We start from the raw sequence: 22,153 nt of genomic DNA on the forward strand, positions 1-22,153 counted from the left end.
AGAGAGAGAGAGAAATTGTGGAGAAGGAGGCAGAGAGTAGATTGTCCGACGAGAATTCCACCCGAGAAGATTCAGTGGATCCCTGGAGCTACGGCCTGTTTGCGAGAACAGTAAAGAGTCGGCTAGCTGTTTCCTAGGGAGGTTTCTCCGAAAGAATTCGAGGAACTATCCTTGTTGTGTCGAATAAGAATCATTTAACCTAGAACTAATTTAACCTAGATGATGAACTGTAAATTTATGTAAATAAAGAATTTGATCATAACGCTACCTTTTATTGGGTCGAGACTTTACACCACCCACATTCACCTGCAAGATTTGTGCGGCAACAGCTGTCTTGACGGCATTAACAAGTACCGGAGTATCAGGTTTACGGCCTCTTCCAGGAACTCCAACTATCCAATTCAAACTGTCCCCGTCGCTTCAAATCACTTTATTACGGCCCGGATACCTTTAAACACTTCGTAGATTCTTAACACCGCGAAATTCACGAACTGTAGCTGAAGCATTCCTCTTGTTTTCGTAAAACAGCTTCACCAATAATGCACGTTCAACTAAAAATACCGCCATTATTATAGCCCCTAAATATCGACAAAACAACATGACAACGCCTGCAAACGTTTGATACCTTAACCCGTTTTGCATAGAGCGTCCTCTTCTTCGCAAGCAGGCAAATCTCGAATTTTTTCCTCCCCAGAACTGACAGTTTTTCTCAGTTTTACATTTTATTACATTGAGGTACGGAGTTACCACCCCAACACCGTGCGCGAAGCACATCGTTGGTGTGAATGGTGGAACCCGAAAAATTATCTACAGGAAGCTACCACATAGGTCTTCACCAAGGGACACTCCCAACCCACCCGTTTGGCAGAGCAAACAGCGGCGGCTAATTAGAGCCTAGGAATGAAGTCGTTAACCCACACGATAATTTGGTGGATTATGTGTAGGTTAGAAGGATCTTGGATAAGTTGATCTCTTTCTTGGGTATTTTTTTAGTTTAAGTCTTAGGGATTGAGTGTAGATGCACTCAAAAACGTAGTGATCAGGGGTTTTACAGCTGGCGTCCTGACATAGGGGTAGCGCGTCTTCCCGTGATCTGGGCTTCCCGTGCTTCAGTCCCGGTTCGGGCATGGTTGTTCTTTTTCTGTGTTCTATCTGTGAGGTGTGTGAATGTGCCCCTCTGTAAAAAGGAGTTGTGCAAGCGAACGTGACGCATGAAGTAGCCGAGTCGTACTCTTGTCCCTAGTTGGCGCTGCTGAAAAAACAAGAGACGCTCACTCAGTTTAAATAACTGACAGATCTATCAGGGGGCTTGTAAAGTGCCATAAGTAACAACAATAACATTTTATTATTCATAATTCTTATTCTGGATTGTTAATATTGTTTCTATACTCCTTTTTGGTTATTTATTGTGCTAAATTTAATGTTTTTCCGGAAAAGGCGCCCTCTAGTGAACATTTTAGAATTAAAAATTTTTTTTTCAGAAATTTGGTGAGAGCATCTTGTGTATAGCCTAGATACCAAATTTCGTTGCAATCCGTCCACCCGTTTTCGTTGTAAGATGCTGTTTATAAGGGAAGTTTAATTATAATCACCCTGTACTTCCACTTGGAAAAATGCTTTGAATTGAGTAAAGAATTATTCTGTTTTGTAGTTTGAGTTCGTTAGGATTTTTCAAAAATTAGGAAATTTGAATAAAATTTTATTAAAATCTTAAAATCATTGTATTTCAACGTTTAAATAATAATAAAACCCCTTCATCTCATTGCGACCAACTGAGTTTTCAAACTTTAAATTTCTTTACTTTAGACCAATCAATGACTTCCTGAATGAAGTTTCATCCGTTGACCCGCACATCTTTCTCGAAATGGATACTGCATTGATCAAAAATATTAGTATATCAAGAATGTTTTAGTATGACTAATAAATTCGGGGAATAGTATAAAAATTTAATTTCATAATTATCTCAACAGTACATTTCAAGTAACATTTTCATAATTCAGTTTATCATTTCAAGTAACATTTTTTAAAATTATTTTTCCAATAGGAAATAAGAGAGAGACAGGGGTCTTTTGCAGTTTCACTTTTCAGGGTTCGGTAACATTGCTAGTATCCAGCGCTGAATTAGTGTAGTCGGTACACTTATATTCAGCGTGTCACTCTTATTCCGATGTTAGTCGCTAGAGTGTAGCAAACCGTTAAATATGGCAGCTCCATTGTCGATCTGCACCAAGGTGGAAATAAAGACAGTGATTCGCTTTCTGTTCACGGGAAGTGTTAAACCTGCAGAAATTATTCGTCGAATGCAGGAGCAACATGGTTATTGCGAAGCAAAATCTACAAATGAACAGAGCGCTTCAAATAAGAAAGAATTTCTTCATGCGACACGAAACATCGGGAAGGCCATCAACATCCACCACTGAAGACAATTTAAAAGTGGTTGAGGCTATGGTGAGGAAAAACAGACGAAAATCCAAACAGAAGAAAATCCAAATGTCGTGGGTAAATTGTAAAAAGGTGTCATCCTACAGAAATACAACGCTTAGACACATTCTGCCCAACGGACAGCCGAAACAGCAAAGAAGATGGGATCCGAAGCACTGGAACACCCGCCATACAATCCAGATCTAGTTGCAAGCGATTTTCATATGTTTGGATCTTTGAAGAAAGCTAAGAGGAAGAAGATATGCAACCGAAGAAGAAGTCATTGATGCGGTGCAAATTTGGTTACAGATACAACAGAAAAAGATTTTTTCAGGCGGAATCAAAAAATTAAAATGTGTTCAAGTCCAGAGTGTTTATGTGGAAACAAAATATATATGTTTTAGTTTTTTATAATTAGAATAAATGCATCTTTTTTTTTTCAAATATCCCTTTACTTTTTGACTCTCCCTCGTATATACACTTGTATAAGTTTTTAATGTTATTGAGAAAATAATATGCAGTATAATGTCATTGGAGAAAAATAGGGTTGACACTTTCTTCATACACACTAAATCGTATCATGTAAACTTTTACAATAGGTAATTTTTATAAAATAATTAAAAATAAAATGTTTGTAAGTTTTTTTTTTTTCTTTTCAGAATCAAAATTCGAAAAACAAATGTTTTTTTTTTTTACATGTTTTTCGTTTTGAAACTGTTTACTCCTCTTATTTACGACATCTATAATTTTAAACGATAATTTATCTTCCAGCTTATAAGAAAAAACAATTTGAAGAATATAATCGAATGTGAAAAAGCGGCTGTGATCAGATTTCAAAATGGATTCTTCGATTTTTGTTTACTAAGAAAGAAGAAAGAGCAAATCGAATGACGTATTCGGATACACTATTGAAGAAAAAATCCGAATAACATTTCATTAGAATTCCTGGATTTCCGGAAAACAGTTCTTCCAATCCCTTCTCGGAAATGTTTATCTTCCAACGTATAAATTTATAGTTATTTCAGAAATATTTCTTCTCAATTTACTGCGATTTTTTTTAAGAATAAATAATTTAAAATAACCGACAGTTACGCGGTTGAAATTATAATTTGAAAGCTTAGACAAGGAAAGTTGTCACTTAAGATTATAATGGGTTTTGCTTATTTCTACCCAGGCTTTTTTCTTTTGTGCGCATATATCTTCTTCGTTTTAATGACAAGTATGGATTATGCTTCGATATTTACATGCAGTTTTTAAAGTGGATTTAAAGGGCCGCTGTGGCCTAGTGGTAAGGTCACGGCTTCAGAGCCGGAGGGGATTTAGGATCGAGACCCGATTCCACCGACGCACTGCCGTTAAGTGGGTCTGGTGCACGTTAAATCCGTCTGGGCCAAACGCCCTCCCGCTTTTGTGGTGTATAATTTTGACGGCAGGGTACCAGCTCAGATGTCGTCCTCGTTATCGGACAGCAGTTCCGAATTACGAGGCCCGTCCCAAAATAGTTAAGTGTTGCCTTAAAACGGGGCGTTAATATAATACAATTAAACTTAAGCGAATTTAAATATAAACTGTTAATAATGATGTATCAGTGCTTAGCACTTTCCTTGGATACCTTAGACTTGCTGCTAAATTCTGAGGTGCTAAAATTTTAACTTTTTTTTCTGTATCTTGATACATATTAGCACAATTTTAATTTCTTGATCTTTTTAACTATTTTTGATAAATTTTGGAGAAACTTGTTGGAGCAAAACTGCATGAACGTGGATAAGTAAAAGTTAAAAAAAAATGAAGGTGCCCGATTTTGTCTTGAAGACAGAAAACAAAATAATATATTTGTACCATTTTTTTTAAAAAAAATACAAAACAAAGGCTTTTTTTCTCTCAAGATGTCGCTTCATTTCGATATGCCACCGAACTCGAAAATAAAACATATTTAAATCTCAATAAGTTAGGAAAAAATATCTAAACGATTAAAATTTTTATTGCTATAAAATCTCTCAGAAATTTTGGATATTGCATAGTATCCAAGTGACATTATTTCAAGTATACTTTATTTTTTTGCCAAAACTTAATGAAATGAAATTGTTGATCATATTTAAAATAAATTCAACCTTTATGGAAAAAATAATATTTTTTGATCGAATGGCTTAAAAAATATTTTTAGAATAATTAATAAGGAATTATATAAACAAATCTTGCATTCGTTCTCTTTTAATATAGTTATTAACAAATGTGTTCAGTCTTTAGAATTTACTTTAAATGAGATTTTATGCATTAAAAACATATGATTTGTTTAATAGGAAAAAGTTCAAGTATTTTTAAAGAATCCTTTTCTATTTCCATGTTCGAAAAATAACTTGAAAATAACTATATATATATATTTTTTTTTTTGTGTTCACGGTTACTAAGTAGAGATTTTATTTCCTGATTATTCGAATAAATGTCTCAACCAAAAAGTTAAACAGAATTTAAAAAAAATCTAATCGTTCTATTGTTTTTCACTTTATCAAGTATATTTTTTTGTTTAATATCCATGACTCAGAGATAATTCAGATAATACTCAGAGATAATACAGAGTTTAACACAAACATACTCAATTTTTTTTCTCATTCCTTAATATTGTCCTATTAGACCTGCTACGCTATTAAACCTCTGACGAGTAATAATAATAACAGAAAAAAAAATAAATAAGCAGGAAATAGCAAAACACGGAGACAAAGTAATCTTTCAACTCAAACCTTATAGATCCAAATTTGTTCAGTCTTGAGATTTTGCTATAAATGAAAAATGAATTATTATATAACATATTACAAATAACAAACATATAACAAATTGTATGTTTTTATGAATTAAAACATATAATTTGTTTAATAGGAGAAAAATCCAAGTATATTTTAACGAATCCTTTTCTATTTCTGCGTTCGAAAAATAATTTTTGAAAATGACTTAACGATTTTTTGGTACACGGTTACCGGATAGCGATTTTATTTCCTGATTATTTGAATAAATGTCTCAACCAAAAATAGAATAAAATAGAATAATAGAAAATAGAATAAAAAATCTAATCATTCTTTTGTTTTTCACTTTCGCAAGTATATTATACTTTGTTTAATATTCATGAGTATTCAATTCAGATTTGAACAGGAACATACCCCATTTTTTTTTCTAATTCTTTAGCAATATCCTATTTGACCTGCTTCGCTATTCAACAACCTCTGACGAACAATAATAAAAAAATAAACAGTAAACAGCAAACAGCAAAACCCGGAGTCAACTCAACCCTTATACCACCAAGAAAAACCACAGACAAGTTAATAAGAAGTCAAACATTAGACAAGCTGATGCCTAACCCATTGGCACCCTGTCTGCAACTAGATGGCTAATCTCCATATTTCATGACATGCAGCTCACCACGCATTTCTGTACAGATCACCAGCGAAATTACCTGAATGGCTAGAACAACATCCCACCATTTAACGAGGTGGAACAACTTCTTTTCTGTGTACACCAATCCGTCATCGTCCTTGCCATTTCACTTCCCTTACTTGATAAACAATAAGTAAAAATTGGATTTTAATTCCTTTTGTATAGGTATAGTTTTTACCCATTCTTATTGTGATTGATGAGAAACGAATTGCTTTTATTATTATGGAAATATCAGGTAAATTAAAACGAGTGATCACAGATATTTTTGTAATGGGGTTGGTCGGGTAATTAATTTTTTTCAGCATGTCGTGGGAAATAAGTTGTATATATACAGGTTCATTTTATTGGTCAAGTATAAATAAATGTTATTTATTCTAGGGAAGGTAAGATTGTAAGTGTGACGATTTAACTGATGAATAAGGAAATTGTTGTTTAGGCGGATGATGGATCGGTGACGGTTTGTTCGGTTGAAGCCCATGCCATAGTTTGAAAGACAAAGAGTAGGAATGCTTCAGGGTCGAATCTTAACAAACTGCTTAAAGACCAATCCTTTTATTGGCGAAGATAGATGCTGACAGTATTTGATTGAAATTTCATTTAAAACCTAACTATACAACAATTATAAAATTCTTACCCCGACACACCTGAAGTTATTCAGCCTCAACAAGGATCTTGTCTTTCAAAAGTTCATTCTAACAAAAGAGAATATGAAGAAATTTGATTATCTTAATAGCACTACTTTACATATGAATGAAATAATTTTATAAAATAACTTGACACCATTCATGCAACAACATTAAAGCATAAGTGTAATGTACAAAACTGTACATTTCCGATCATTCATAACTATTAAGAAGAGCTGAAAACTCATACCTGGCAAAATTCATACGATTTCACCAAAAATGTTGGAAAATATATATATAAATGTAGATTATTTAACAAAATGCAATTGCTTTATTACTAACTTATCCAAGTCTTACAGACCAGCTTTGCGATACAGGTGCTGAGAATTCTTTATAAAAAATAATTATTATTAATTTTTTCAAGTATACCTAAAAACCTGTGGTATGAAAAAGTTGTTCTTGACTTTAAAGAAAAGAAAAATGAATTTAGAAGAGAATATTATTTGAAAAGTTTATATGGAAGCTGTTATTTTTGACAATTTAATTTGAAAATATATGCCTAGTTATTTTCAGATATCTATTCTTAAGTATGGAATACAAAAAATGAGGGGAAAAAAAGTTAATCCCGATTTTTTTTTTGTTGCAAAACAATTGATAACCAATCTAAAGAGAAATTTCTCTTCGGTGATTAATAATCATTGATTAGTACTCAAAATGTAATTCATCTTTAAAAATAATCAGATGATTTAATATAATATAGCAATCCACTTTATTCTCGAATTAAATACCTCTCAAATTTCATGTTGATAAAAACTGGCTAGAAATTTTATTCCACCAATTCTAGATTTCGTAATTAATTTAGGTATCTGTGGATATTTTTGACTCTGAATTTACTTGGCGATTTTCAGATTACGCCAAGATCATCTAGTTCCATTATGCATAATGCAACCATCTTGGCAATATTTCTCGCCCGCTTGGCAATAAAGCTTGAACGTTGTAAATATTCATAAATATCTTAATTTGAGTTATGGTAAGGCTTGGCAAACATTTATACCAATGGTAAAATAATTGGAATTTGACAGTTTATTGTGATTTAACACGTAACTACAAGGAAATTTCCCTATGGCTTACTCGAGGAGCTGTGAAAACGTCAATTTCTTCAACACAACATTTATTTTGACGAGGATATCTATTACTGACATCTCAATGACACACAACGAATCTTATATGCTGCCTCTAGGTAAAACAAGAGGACTAATATTTAGATTATTTTTAAAGTAAGTTTGGCAATCAACGCGCTAAATTAACTGTTTCGGATATGTAGTATCTTCTGGGATGAAGTAAAAAAACTTGCATTGTTCTTTATTAAAAAAGGGAAGAAGCACTTGCCAATAATCGAACATGAATAATACATTAGCATCTCAATGACACACTACGAACCACGTGCTAACTCCAGGTGAAACAGGATAACTACCTATATTCAGATTTTTTTCCAACTAAGTTTGGCAGCCAATATGTCAAACTCCCTATCTCCGATATTTAATGTCTCCTGGGATGATTAAGAAAACCCTATTAATTTTAATAAGTAAAAAGAGGATAAACACTTGCCAGTAATCAGAAAAGAATAACACATTGGCATCTATAATTAACATTTAGTGCGAATTATATGCTACCTACAGGTGAAATAAGATAACTAGTGATTTGGGGGGGGGTGTCAAATATATTTAGCAGCCAATATGCTAAATTTTCTATCTCCGATATTTAATGTCTCTTGGGATGAATTAAAAAACACACTATTAAATTGAATAAATTTAAAATGGCTTAAACAATTGCCAGTAATCAGAAATGAGTAATACATTGGCATCTGCACACACGTAGGCATGTTATGAAAATTATATGTTTCCTCTAGGCGAAGCAAAATAACTAACTATATTTTGATTCTTTTTCAATTAAGTTTGAAAATCAACATGCTAAACACCCCAATATTTAGTGTCTTCTATGATGTACTTAAAAAACGTTATTAATTGAAATAAATTAAAGAGACTAAAGCTTGCCAGCAATCGAAAATGAGTAATATATTATCGATTATCGAAGTCCTATTGACACACAGTTTTTATTATTAATAGAGAATATCTGGAAGACTAAGCTTCTTTTGATATTTTTTTTAGTTGTAAAATTATAATCATGTTTTTTCAGAGAAACAGTTTAGATACAAATCACATACCGATTACATATAAATATTTTTCAATCTTACCTACATATGAACTGGTCATTTAAATAAAAAAAGGCATGAATGCACTTAGTTTAACCCTTTAAAGGGCCATTTTTTTCTAGTTATGTTATGTTAAAATATTTTTAGGCTTGAAATTAGAATAAGAAATTGGGATTCATTAAGTTCATTAGATAAATTTAATTTGATTGATTCATTAATTTGGTTAATTAATAATTAAGTAACAAACCGAGACGCATCATTTTGTGTAAGATAACGAACTGAAGCATCTAAGTTTCTGTCTTTGGAAAAACATGTGTCAGAACTTATGCCAACCTACATAATTTCATACAAAGATTGATGAATTTGATGGGAAGCATATTTCCCACGGCCCTAGAAAGGGTTAACATGTTATTCGAAACAGTCTACTATATTACAGTATTTTTTTTACAATTTATCTATCATTACTTGTAATTTTTGAACTTACACTCAGTTTTACCTTGGTGAAATCTGTCTTAGATGGCGCTATATGACATTGTCAGCATGTCAGCAGATAGAAAAAGGCTCTGATAGTTATAAAAAAATTGATTTTTTTTTATGTTTAAAATAGCGTTTTGCAGAAAAAGACACCTGTATAGATAAACTTAAAAAATAAAAATATTAGATATAAATACGTACGTGTAAAAAAAAAGCAAAAAAAACGGGACTCGAACAAATGACCTGCAACATACGCGTCATTAATGTTATCCTGACCACTATACTGCACTCCCCACATTTCGAAACGGAAGTTGAATGTACTCATTCTAATAGTTATAAGAAAATATTTTTTAATACAAAATAGCATTTTTTTCAGGAAAGCCACCTATATAGATAAGCTTAAAAAGCAAAACCTTATCTAAATATAAAATTTGTTCTAAATCGTTTGAGTCATTTCCGAGATACACGAAATAAATAAATTTATACAAGCATTGCTCATTTAAAGGTATAAAATTATTATAGATATTCTATAGTAATCAAATATAGGCGCTTTAAAATTAAACACAATTGTTGAAAATGCTTATTTATAAACTTGCGGAACTTTTAGAAGAGTAAAACGGATTTATTACACCTCAGCTTGCTGAAAAGTTATTGATGGATCTTCCCAAGCAACCACCTGATTGCTTTTCGATCACTATTCAGTGACAAGCCACTCCTCTATTTCTTTTAACATTCTATAATTAAGGAATTAGAGACATGAAATTACATGAAAATCTCATCAGATCACCAAGTCATTGAAACGAATGCAACCTTCAATACTGCTGCCATTCTCAATGTCACAAAGAAAAAGATGTGGTCATAAAATACCTTTGGGAATATATGAGTTTCTCGTGACCGTAACTATTAATGAATGCGAATGGAATTTGGGATCAAGTTTTTTTAAGGTATGCGACTACGTTCTAGATAATATTTTTGAAAAACATTTAAATATAGATATACTTTTGAACATCTGCATAAAAAAGATTGAAAAACATCTATGAAATGAAATTATACTAGTTAAGTGGCAATTTTGTTAATTTTTTTTTCTTTTGGCTAAAAAGAAATATAAAGCAAACATCTTCTAGTTTAGAAGTTTGTCCAATGATTTATTTGTCTTAAAACTTTTGAGATAATATATTATATAATTTCTGAACTAAAAAAATGTATTTTTAACCGTTAATATTGAAGTTAATCTGATAAATAACACGCAAAAGCAATAAAACAACTACAAAATATTTCTAAATTAATAGTTTCTTATTCAGAAATTGCAGAATATATTGATAAATTATTATTCCAAATTTGAACATATTATATATCAAATTTTAATTTATGAAGTGTTTCGTAAGAAAATTCTACCAAAGATCAGAATTTTAGAAAATAGCATTCATCGAAATTTGTTTTAATGGTTTTATAAAGGAAATTCTAACGAATCAAATTTCTAACGGTTTTGTAAAAAAATTTGTTCAGATATCAAGAATATTAAATTTAAAAAAATCAGAATTTCACAAAAAATTGACTTCTTAGCGTACTCACCGACTTTAAATTATGATGCAAATAAATATCAAAAAACACTCACGGTTAAAGTGACAAATTGTTTAAAAAAAATTCATAAGGTATCATATTTTTATATACTTTTTTTAATATATCAGAGGATTCTTCAATATTATTTCTGTGATATATAAAATTCAGTTTACTTCAATAAGAAGGCAATTTTCAACTGATAAGAATGGTAATATATTTTTATTCATTCAATTATCCATAGGGGGTTTATACATTTCTAGATAGATCTATTAAAGGCAGTTTGATTAATATTTAAAAAATGTAAAATTATTTTTTTAATTATAGACTTAATAGCTTTTTTTAGGACTATAAGTCTTCATTGTAATTTGCACAAAGAAAAATTTTTCCAAAAATTTACAGAAAAATTTATTTTTATTCCTTATCTACTATTTTCCTGATACATCGATCGTGATGGGCTTGCACTTAGAAGGAATTCCGTTCAACTGAATTTAAACTAAGCCACAATTCTCCATAAGTGAAAAGACATCAGGGGACTTCACAGAATCATATAGAAACAGTATATATCTAATACATGTACATGTAGTTGCTTTTTCAAAGAATGCGGTTGTACTTTCGAAGCAAACAGATTTGTTTATTTAAACTTTCATTCTTCGAAAGTCTCTGGAATAAAGCGATGGAATTTTTTTCTGTAAATATAGGACGTAAAATTTTCTTTTGATAGTATGTTGAGTTGATTTTAACACTTCTTGCAACTCTTATTTTTAATTTCCCATTGAAGAAAAATTCTGTAATAATCTTTTACTGAAATACTGATTTTCGTTAGTAAATAGATTTATTTTCATTGCAGTCATTTAGATAAACGTATGCATCATCAAATATCATTATGTATTTCTATTTATTGTCTAATAAATAGTTTCATCTAAGCCTACAAATTGTTCTGCGTTCAGCTACAGGCCTCAGCTAAAGAAATGAACATTATGTTTTAAAGTTTTTTTTTAAATGCAGTTTCTCGTTCATTATTTTATAAATCAAATATTGAGATATATCTTAAAATATTTTTTAGTTAAATAATACAAGTATAAAGAAATATTAACAAAAAAAATTAATAAAATTAGAGATAAATTAAAATGAAATCTACTATCGCAAATTTCAAGTTATCATGTGAGAATATTATTATTTTTAAGTCATTATTTGTCTTAATTAACTTAAGTCATTAACCAGTTTAAACCGGTTTGAAACAAACACGAAACTTCTCTATCGGTCTCTTTTTCTCTCTTTCTCTATATATAAGATGATAATTTTTTTAAACATTCATTTTCAATTTTTCTAGCTGGCAAACAAAGTTTTGGAGCTCGACCGATTTTGAAATGAAATAACAGCTATGATATCATAGTTCTACGTCAACCTTTTAAAAACGCATCTGCTTTCAAAGAAGCATGCGTAATAATAATGCAATACTGGTAAAAGCAGATAAAAATATTTGAGATTAAAGGATGATGAGAATTTCCATTTATGCTTTATTTATTGCCTAAGTGATTTCGAGCTTCCAAACCCCCTAACCTAAACAACATCATGTTCTCACATAATAAAAAATAATTTAAGGTATAAAATTATGCCATTTTCTTTTGATGTGCATAATTAATTAAATTATAAATTGCGCGATAACACGGCGTTTGATCGAGGAAAAATATATTGTCAACTAAGCGGCGATGCATTGATAAAAACTAATTTCATTTAAGCACGAGAAACGTGCTCGTACGAATTAAATTTTATTTTTAATATCCACCTTTGCTGTGACCGAGAACCGCCCGCGAGTTCGCAAATTGTACGGACTAAGTCTATGGCAAAGGATACCGACGTGCTCTGATTGGTTTAAGCCTTGGCATCTTTTTGGCAATGTTTTGCACTCATAATAGTGTATTTAATAATAATAGCGCTTATTTGGCTCAAATCTTGTACCTTTCATTAGTTTTATGGAAGATACGAGTGAATATCAACACGATCTAATTTTTATTAATATAATTGTTTTCTCTAAATATTACTAGTAATACTACTAATACTAATTATTAATAATAATAATAAATATTACGAATAATACTAGTAATACAAGTAAATAATGTTGTTTAGGCACAGAAGTATAAAAACTAAATGAAAGTGATTACTCACCATATGATTCAGCAATGAAATAATTCTTATTTTTCTATGATTTTCGTGCCTTTATTAGATAATTTATGCAGTCATTGAAACTTGTTGCTGAACGTTTGTTATTTTCCCAACAACGACATATGGGGAGATGATTACTTAATGCCCAAAACGTATAAATATGTAAGCTTTAACGGAATATGTGATTTCGTAGCTAATTTTTTTAGTTATTTCAAAATAATATTAAGAAGAAACACACACAAAAAATATTTTTAATAAATTGTAATTTTTATATTTCCTGAATTTAGGTTTCAGGATTTGATGTTTTCTGCTGTATATGTGTTGCAGATTAATGTTACATGTAAACCGTAAGAAATAGTGGGAGGGGGGATAAATTCACAAATTTTATTTATTTTTATAAAAATATATTTCGGTATGGCATCTTTTTGGCAAAACATTGCCAAAAAGATGCCAAGGCTTAAACCAATCAGAGCACGTCGGTATCTTTTGCCATAGACTTAGTCTGTACAATTTGCGAACTCGCGAACCGCCCTCAACTGGTTTGCCAGGAATATTGCTTGCTAAAATTTTCAATTAAATATTTTATATAATGTCATTTCTTAATAGCTTCTGCAGCAAAGTTTTGTAAGCTTCAAATTTTTGTAGTCATATAACTCATGTTACAGAAGACTTATGATATTCTATTTGTTGCTCTATATATCTCTAATTTTTTTCTCAACTTCTGTAAAATCAATCTAAATTTTAAAAAACGCGGTGGAATAAAATTCCAGAATTTTTTTTAAAAGTTGAAACCAAATATAATTTTTAAAAATATGAGTACAGAAAATTGAATCCTTCAGCTTTGAAATTTTTTGCGTACTACCGAATATATTTCAGTTTTACTTTCAAAAAGATTTAAACGCGGTAAGTAGTATTTTAATTCATTTCAATCTATAAATATACTTCCGAAAACAATTATGAAAACTAAATTTTATACAGTCTTCAATCCTATAAATCATATTTAAAAAATAATCTTTAAAATTTAACATTTCAAGCCTCTGTAGTCAAATTTGACCGAGTTTTGATTGTTATATTTTTGGACAATCAAGAATTTCCTTATTTTAGGCCCGCCAGCCTTGGGGTAACTCCAGGCACTGATTTCAAGACAGTCGATGAAGAGATCTAAAATCGTGATTTTTATAGAACAAATATATTCACATTTCTTTAAGTCAATCAATTTTAGTCGCAAAAGAGTGAACTTTTTTAAAATTTAATATATTAGTGTCTCAAGAATATTTTATTAAACATGACTGATAGAACAGAGGGTCGGTATAAAAAATTTAAAATTCTAAATTCATCAGAACATTTATTGATTCAAACTACATAAAATATAATTATACATTTCATTTAGATCATATTTTATATTAAATGAATATGCCTATTTCTAAAGTTTTAGAAATCAGCTTTGGACCAGTATTATAATGGATGTTGTGTATATATTATACTATGCTTGTTTTAAATAAAACTGAATTACTGAATTAATAATGCAGTTATTTTAAAAGATCGCAGATTTTTTTTAATATTTATTCATTTAGAAATTATCGCATTTCATATTTATTTCATTTCATACAGATGTGTGCTGAAAATGACATTTTCTAGGTTTAGTATCCTTAAAAAGATAATTTTTTGAATTTTAAGATGATGTAAAAATAATTTTTTTACAATAATAGTTTCGGATGTTACCGCGGGAAAAACAAAACAAAATTATATTTAATTTTTAATTATTTCAAATTTTAATTAAAATTTAAAAACAATCTTTCTGAATTGCACAATCCCACCTTCCAAATCATACATGTACCAAGTATGATAGTTCTAAATTAAAAGGCCTAGGCTGTAAAGTGCCAATATGAATACATATGCATGCAAACACATATTTATCTTTATTTATAAGTTAAAATTTTCTAGCTTTTTATTTCTTATATTCTTTCTTAAATGACAAACGGAAACCATTATGCTAAATCATCGAGATATTTTTAAGTCTTCATTCATGCTTCAACAAACGCACAAAATTCACCAAGAAGAAAATTATATTCTATTAATATTCCAGATTTCTAAGAATAAATATACTAAATTGTGCGTAATGTATATATTTATCATTTTATTAGAATAGTAATTATTATATTTCGTAGGAGTATGTAACATTCTTATTCAAAAATTCCATTACTTCATTATTTTAATAATATTAGTTTCTTATTTCAATTAAATTTTTATCAGGAATATGGATAACAAATAAACTGAAATATTAAAAACATTTATAATATATTTTGTCTTTCAATAAATATCCAAGAGTTTCTATCTTGCGTTTACATTGGGCCTTATTTTATTTATGTAATTGATTTTTGATAGAAAAATATTATTTATTACTTTTTACTTTAATAAAAATTTACTTTTTTCTTTGTGTTTCATTTTTTAAAATTATTTTTTCTTTTTAATTTAATAAATTAATGATTAAAAATATCATGGAATCTAAAAAATAATATTTCTGAAACTAATTTTTAGACGGTGCCCACTGTAAAATCATTTTTAATTAAATTAATTTATTAATTGCTTATTAAGAAGCATAAATTTATTAAAATATTCTGCTGTAGATATAAACCAATAATTGTTCAAAATTTCAGAAATTTAGTATATTAGAAAGTAAGGGTAAAATCGATTATAAGATTCTTTTGCATTTATAAGCCTGAAACATACGAGTTGATTAAAAATGTTTAAAAATAATATTTTTTTTCGGGATATCTCAGCATTAGTAAAAATTAGTCTTTTGAATCCAAGAAATTCTTTATATAGTATTTTAGAATGTTCAAAACATATTTATGCAATAAATTAAGAGTTTTGAAAATAAAAATAATATTTTAAGTCATTATAGAAATCAAATGATCTATTCACAAAGCCGAAACTTTAAAATTGTAGCAAATATTTAAATCAAAGGAAAACTTAAAAACTTTAATTAAATATAAAAATGTGTTTTGAAATCTTGCAGACGGGAATAAGAATCAAGATAATTTTACATAACTGGCCATATCTGAAAGAAACAGAAAACGCACAGTACAAACTTTGCTAAACAAAAAATTGCAACCAAACGTTTCGTAGGTACAAGAGTCAATAACAAAATAGTCAATTATAATTAGTCGTATTCGGAAATATAAAAATTTATTAACTGTTTTATATAATAAAATACTTTTTACAAATTTAGTTATGACATTTAAAAAATTTTCCTTCTAAATAAATATCAATTAGTTCAAAAGCTATAAAAAAGTAAAAAGCTGTTCATTTTAGTGTTTCAATTTATTTTAACACGGTTTATCAGATTTATCGAAGAATGATCAAAGCTGTTTCTTAGAATGCTATTTTAAAGATTCCTTGCCGAATATTTTACTTTTTCTTCCTTCCATGTTTATTGGAAAAGACATTTGAATCAAAAACTTCAAAAGCACAACAGCATTCACAGTTCTAAAAATTTTTTTGAAATTTTAAAATTTTATGAAAGAAATATTCCGTGTGATTTTCGCAATGTATCCAATTCAATAAATTCACTATTTACCAAAATCTATGCTTTTTATTTGATGTTTATCTTGGGAGATTTTGATGTTCGATTATCTCTGGCAACTGAACTTCTGATAGCGTTGAAAATGAACATCTGAAGCATGATCTCATTTTTATTTCCATGTATTTATTTCAATTTTTTTTTTCGATTTAATTCTTTGATAAGAAACTGTACGAGTTCGATTGAATCCGCTATTCGTGGAATCATCTGAAGTATCCACTCAGATAGAAAATTTTATCAGATTTCGATCTTTTCGAATATCTGATCTTTAATCGGCGATATTGACTTATGCATTATGTATAGAAAGAAATAATTTATTTAGCTGCCGTTTAAATGTGGATTTCCATAAGCAATTTTCTTTAATCAAAATTTCAAATTATATATCAAAAAATTAAATGGTGTTTACGCTTTGAGTTGGATATCAGCATTTTTTTTCTAAATGAAAGTATTTTTTTTTTTTATTTTTTCGATTATATTTTTGTTATCTTTATTTTAGTCACTTGTCAAAGGAATAATTTAATGATTTCATCAGCAAAATGTTTTAACATTTTTATTGATATGTAACTTTACTAACAAATATAGAAAATTATTGTTTTAGAAGCCTTACACCATTTTATTCTATCTACTATGCATTAGTTTTTTTTCTTTCGTATCTTTATACATTCAATTATATATCAAGCAATATTTTAAAATGAGTGCACTTTACAATTTTTTCACTATTACTTGTTTCTGAAATTAAATCGTAGTGATATAAAAATTCGAAAAATGTCATTAAAAACCTGTCTTATACAGGAACCTACTTAACGTTGAAAAATAATCTTTCTCTTCAAATAGTGATTATCAACAATAGGAGAAAAGCCAAGGCGACATAAGTTGCAACATTGAAAACGATTTTTGTTTTATTTCAATAATGAAATATATTTTTTTAAAACACGCTTAAATTATTTTAAATAATTAAGAATAGAATATATATATATATATATATATAGCAAAAAGTTTGGCAACATTTATCTGATAATTTTTTCGAATTTTAAGATATGAAAATAATTTTTTTTGCTATAATATTTTTGGAAATTATTGCGAATAAGCTCTAAAATTTCTTAATTCTTATTTAATTAAAGTCTCAAAAACAATCTCTCTGACGTATTTTACAGAATAAAAGAATATCGCATTTTATAACTGATTCTACATAGAATTATGGAAATGTTTTCCTATGAATTAATTTAATTAGTTTAATAAAATGATATTAATATATAACATTAATAGTAAAATATTCATTTTATCATTATCGAAGTGAAATTCTTATTTTCATTTTAATAAATATTTATTAAATCAATAATCAATGGCCAATTAACTATGCAATCAGAAAAATGAAATTTTTAGCTCATTATAGGATCGGTTTTGCTAATTTTCAAATTGTATAGGTTATATGCATATTACTTGATTTCCACGCTTCAGCAAAAACATTATAAAACTCTAAAACGTTCTATTAAATGAAAATGAACAGACGTCGAACAAAGTTTTAGCTATAAATTATTGATAGAATCATTCCTTTATTTGATTAATTATTTTTAAGCTCCAGATTGCGACATTTAAAAAGTTCTAATTGCACCGCTTGAATTGGGAGAAAAGTTCGAATTAATGTGATTTATTTTTTTAATTGGGATAATTTTAGAACAAGTAATCTGGTGATTAATCCTGAAAAAAAAATAAAAGTATTCCATTGTGAACGTAATTTACAATGGGACAAAAATAGCATTAAAATTTCGATACCTTAATGAGAATGAAATAGAATAAATGATAATTTATAAAAGCAAGCAAAATTAAGTGCATTTTTAGAAACATAAAAAGAAAAAAGAGAAAGAAGAATTATTGCGGCATTTCACGACAATTACCAAAAATTCGCTAGCTCATTAAAATATTTTAAAGTGAATGCATCAACTCTTTTAATTGCTTGCAAATATAATCTCGAATAAATTACTTTCAATTTTTTTCAGTAATTATCTTTTTAAGCCTCTTTTTTATATCCATTTCTCAATTCTCTACTTTTAAAATTCAGGAAACTGTAACCGCTTGTAAAACTAACATCAGCAAATACTTGGAGATTTGTTCCAAACTCTCTTTCTGTTTTTAATTGAAGTAAATAAAGAACTTGTTTTATTTAAAAAGATCTTAACCGAAAGAATGCATAGAATTCCCCAGGTAATAAGTGAAGGAAAAAAAATCAAATTTTGTGCATAAAAATTTAAAAGCATTAAATTTTCGGGTCAATGGAATATGAAAGAATGTTTTAATTTTTTCCCGCGCTTTTCTTCTAAGCCTCTGGCTATAAAACGATTGTTTAACGCTAGTCTTTAATTCCGTTATGAATAATGCAATTACGGATTTAATGACAGCGGTTTTAATGAAATGGGTTCGCTGTTTACACAATTAAGCAGCCTCGGTCGAACGAAAAAAAAAAAAAAACACTTAGGCGAATAGATAAAAAAAATCTACATAATTGGATATTTTCTTAGTCATTTAGCGCCAGATATGATGGCCTTCATTAAAGTTAAATTAGAATTTTTTTTATCCCTACTTACTGCCTCAGTTTGGTAAGTAAAAACCCCCGACACTTTGGTCAATAATAGTTCCAGCACAGCTATGGACGTCATATGAGAAGATGTGTTTAAATTATAAAAAAATAAAGTTATCAACTTGTCACGCTTTTAGAGTAAGAGCTTGTTAAGAATGTTTAATTAATAACCTTCTTGAGAAATGTAAAGAAAAAAATGATCTTGTTATAACGTTCATTAAAGTCTTTGGAAGAAAAAAAAGTTTTTATAAAAACCCTCCTTCGCTCAGTAAATGTATACTTAGCTGTGTATAAAGAAGCTAGACGCATCAAATTACATCAACAGGTTTAAGCCTAGGCTTATAACGATGGTATTGGTTATTGTGTTTTTTTAAGGATTGGAAGAAAATATATTTAAAAAAAATGGGAAAAAACCGAAAGGAAGTCGTTTCACTTGTTAAAAATCAGCTTGACATAAAGATTATTATAATGTTCCAATCACAAAAAGAAAAAAACTGTTTCTTGGAATTGGAAATTTAATACATGATAAACAATTCATTATCGAAAAAGGGAAAAAATATTTATCATTGAAAAAGTCAGTGAAAAAAAGTAAAGCAAAACAATGTATTAAATGTCCATAATTTTGAGGATTATATATACTGTTTCTGAAAAAAAGATATTTATTGTTTTCAGTTCAGGTTTGTTTCATGTTGTAATCCAAAAAGAACCTTCTGATCAACTAAGAAAATAATAAGATAAACTATTTATATAACCAAATGAACCAAAAGAATGAATGTTATTCCATTTAACGGTGACTACTTTCTAGATTACAGCTTTAAAAAAATAACTTCACCAGACAATTTTTACTTTTATTTAACATGACTTATTTCATGTGTTTAGAAATGGGATTTTATATCGATTTTTCTTTCAATACATCAAATGCAATACATTTACTGATACATTAGTTTAATGAAAGTTTGACTTTTTCGATATACACTTATCAATTAAAACTATAGATTATTTTAAATTATTTTTGATTCCATATATATGGCGCCATCTCCAATTAAATTTTGATACTAAAATTTCATGATATTTTAAATAATGAGTGATGAAATATATTCAATAATAAAAAGCAGAACTTATTTTTGACAAGAAAGTTGATAAAACTATATTTTTATTAATGCATCAAAATGTAGAAATTTTTTTTCTTTAAATAAGGAGATCAAAATAAATGCTTTAAAGCCTACCTCTTTGACTTCTGGCCGATGCTTGCGATGCCATTCAATTAACTAAATAGCCATTAGCGTAGAATCTTTAAAAAATCGCTTAATACGTTGCATGAACTCTGAAAAATTAGATCAAAGTTTCAAAATAAAATCTACGGGAAAGAATTTCAACATATAGACAAGATAAAAGCTGGTAAACTTAAAATGCAGTTTATCTTGAAATGTTTGAGAATTAAATTTTTTAAACACGTTTTTATCCTCATAATAAATGTCGATTAGATTTAAATCCTCAATTGAAATCCGAATTTTAATATTGTATTCAGAGACTCGCATTTTTAATACTTTATTCTTTGGTATCGATATTTTTAATAAAATTTATTTTCTATGTTTTTCACAAGTAAATTTTATAACTATTCTTTTTATTATTTTCAAAACACGCTTTTCGATTTTGAAGCTTAACCAAATATTTATCTATCAAGCGATTCGTTATATGAAATTTTAACTAAAAATTTATTTTTTCATGTTGCATAGATATTTGCACATGTTATTTATTATTATTGTCATTATGGCATTTGTATATAAATTATTTTTAAAACCCTACATTGGAATGCATACAACCCCACATGAATGCTGGTCATTTTTACATAATGCTTTCTGTAAATAATGCGACATTGGTAAATCGCTTTAAACAATCTACTGAGCAGACTACTAAATCTAATTTTTTTTAAATCGAATTTTTCTACGACAGTTGGGGTAACGCTATGCGGATTAGACATTTTAAATTTCCTTTATTCTGTTTTATTTTAATTCAAAAGTACTTCAGAATGAATCTGAAAGATCGATTCATTAACAATGCTTGATTTTAAATGCATCAAACATTCAGAAAATAAACAGAATCGTTTGAAATAATCGGCCGGAAAATCTTAAGCCTAGCCTCATTAGAGTGGGAAAAAAAACTGAAGCCTTACTCATTTGGCGTTGGGAAAAATGAAAAGAATTTTTGGCGGGAAAGTTAGTTTTTAATCAATAATTAAAATTCTAATTAAAAATTAAAAAAAAGGGTCCCCAGGTGCGCATTGCCGACCTTCAAGGTATACATGTACCAAATTTGGTAGCTGTAGTTCAAGCGCCAACACACACACACACACACAATTTAGAAACATTATTTCATATTTGTCTACCACTTTAAGATTCAAAAAATTAACAGTTAAAATATGTCTTTCATTTTCGTCGTATTTATTTCTTCAAATAAAATTTTCAAGTTGAATTATATATTGTCTGGTGCAAATATGTTTTAAATATTAATACACTACATGAAAACTCGGAATTAAATTTATATTTCAAACTATTTAATTTTTCAAAACTTGACAAAACTTTTATTTTTGACAAAATTTTATGAATTTGTAGATTAAGAAAACTATGAAATACTATCTTGGAAACGCAGACGATAAAATAAATAATGATATGTAACGAGCTAACATTATTTCGTTACAATGCCTTTTACTAGAGGATCGAATTTCTTGTGTTTTTATATCTGTAGATATAAACTTACATATATATTTTTGATGCGATAATAAGATGTTAATTTTAAATTGATTTTTTTGTAAGTTGACAAATAGAGGATTTCAAAAGAACAGATTTTGTTCGAATGAAATAATTCTAGAGCTTCAAATAAAAAGAGGACTATAAAAATTTGTACCTAGGATTTGTAATCATCAATTACTTCCCTTAGAAAATAATAAATTTAAAAATAACTAACATGACATTTAGAACATATAATCAATTAAATATAATTTAAAAAGTTCTTTTTAGAATACAGTTTCAGGTATACAAAAGTGTTTTCAAAACTTATGATGACGAAATTTCTTTAATAAAGAAATTTTTAGATGCGAAATCCAATCTAAACAACCT

This window comes from Argiope bruennichi, chromosome 8, assembly GCF_947563725.1.
Source record: "Argiope bruennichi chromosome 8, qqArgBrue1.1, whole genome shotgun sequence".
Taxonomy (NCBI): Eukaryota; Metazoa; Arthropoda; class Arachnida; order Araneae; family Araneidae; genus Argiope; species Argiope bruennichi.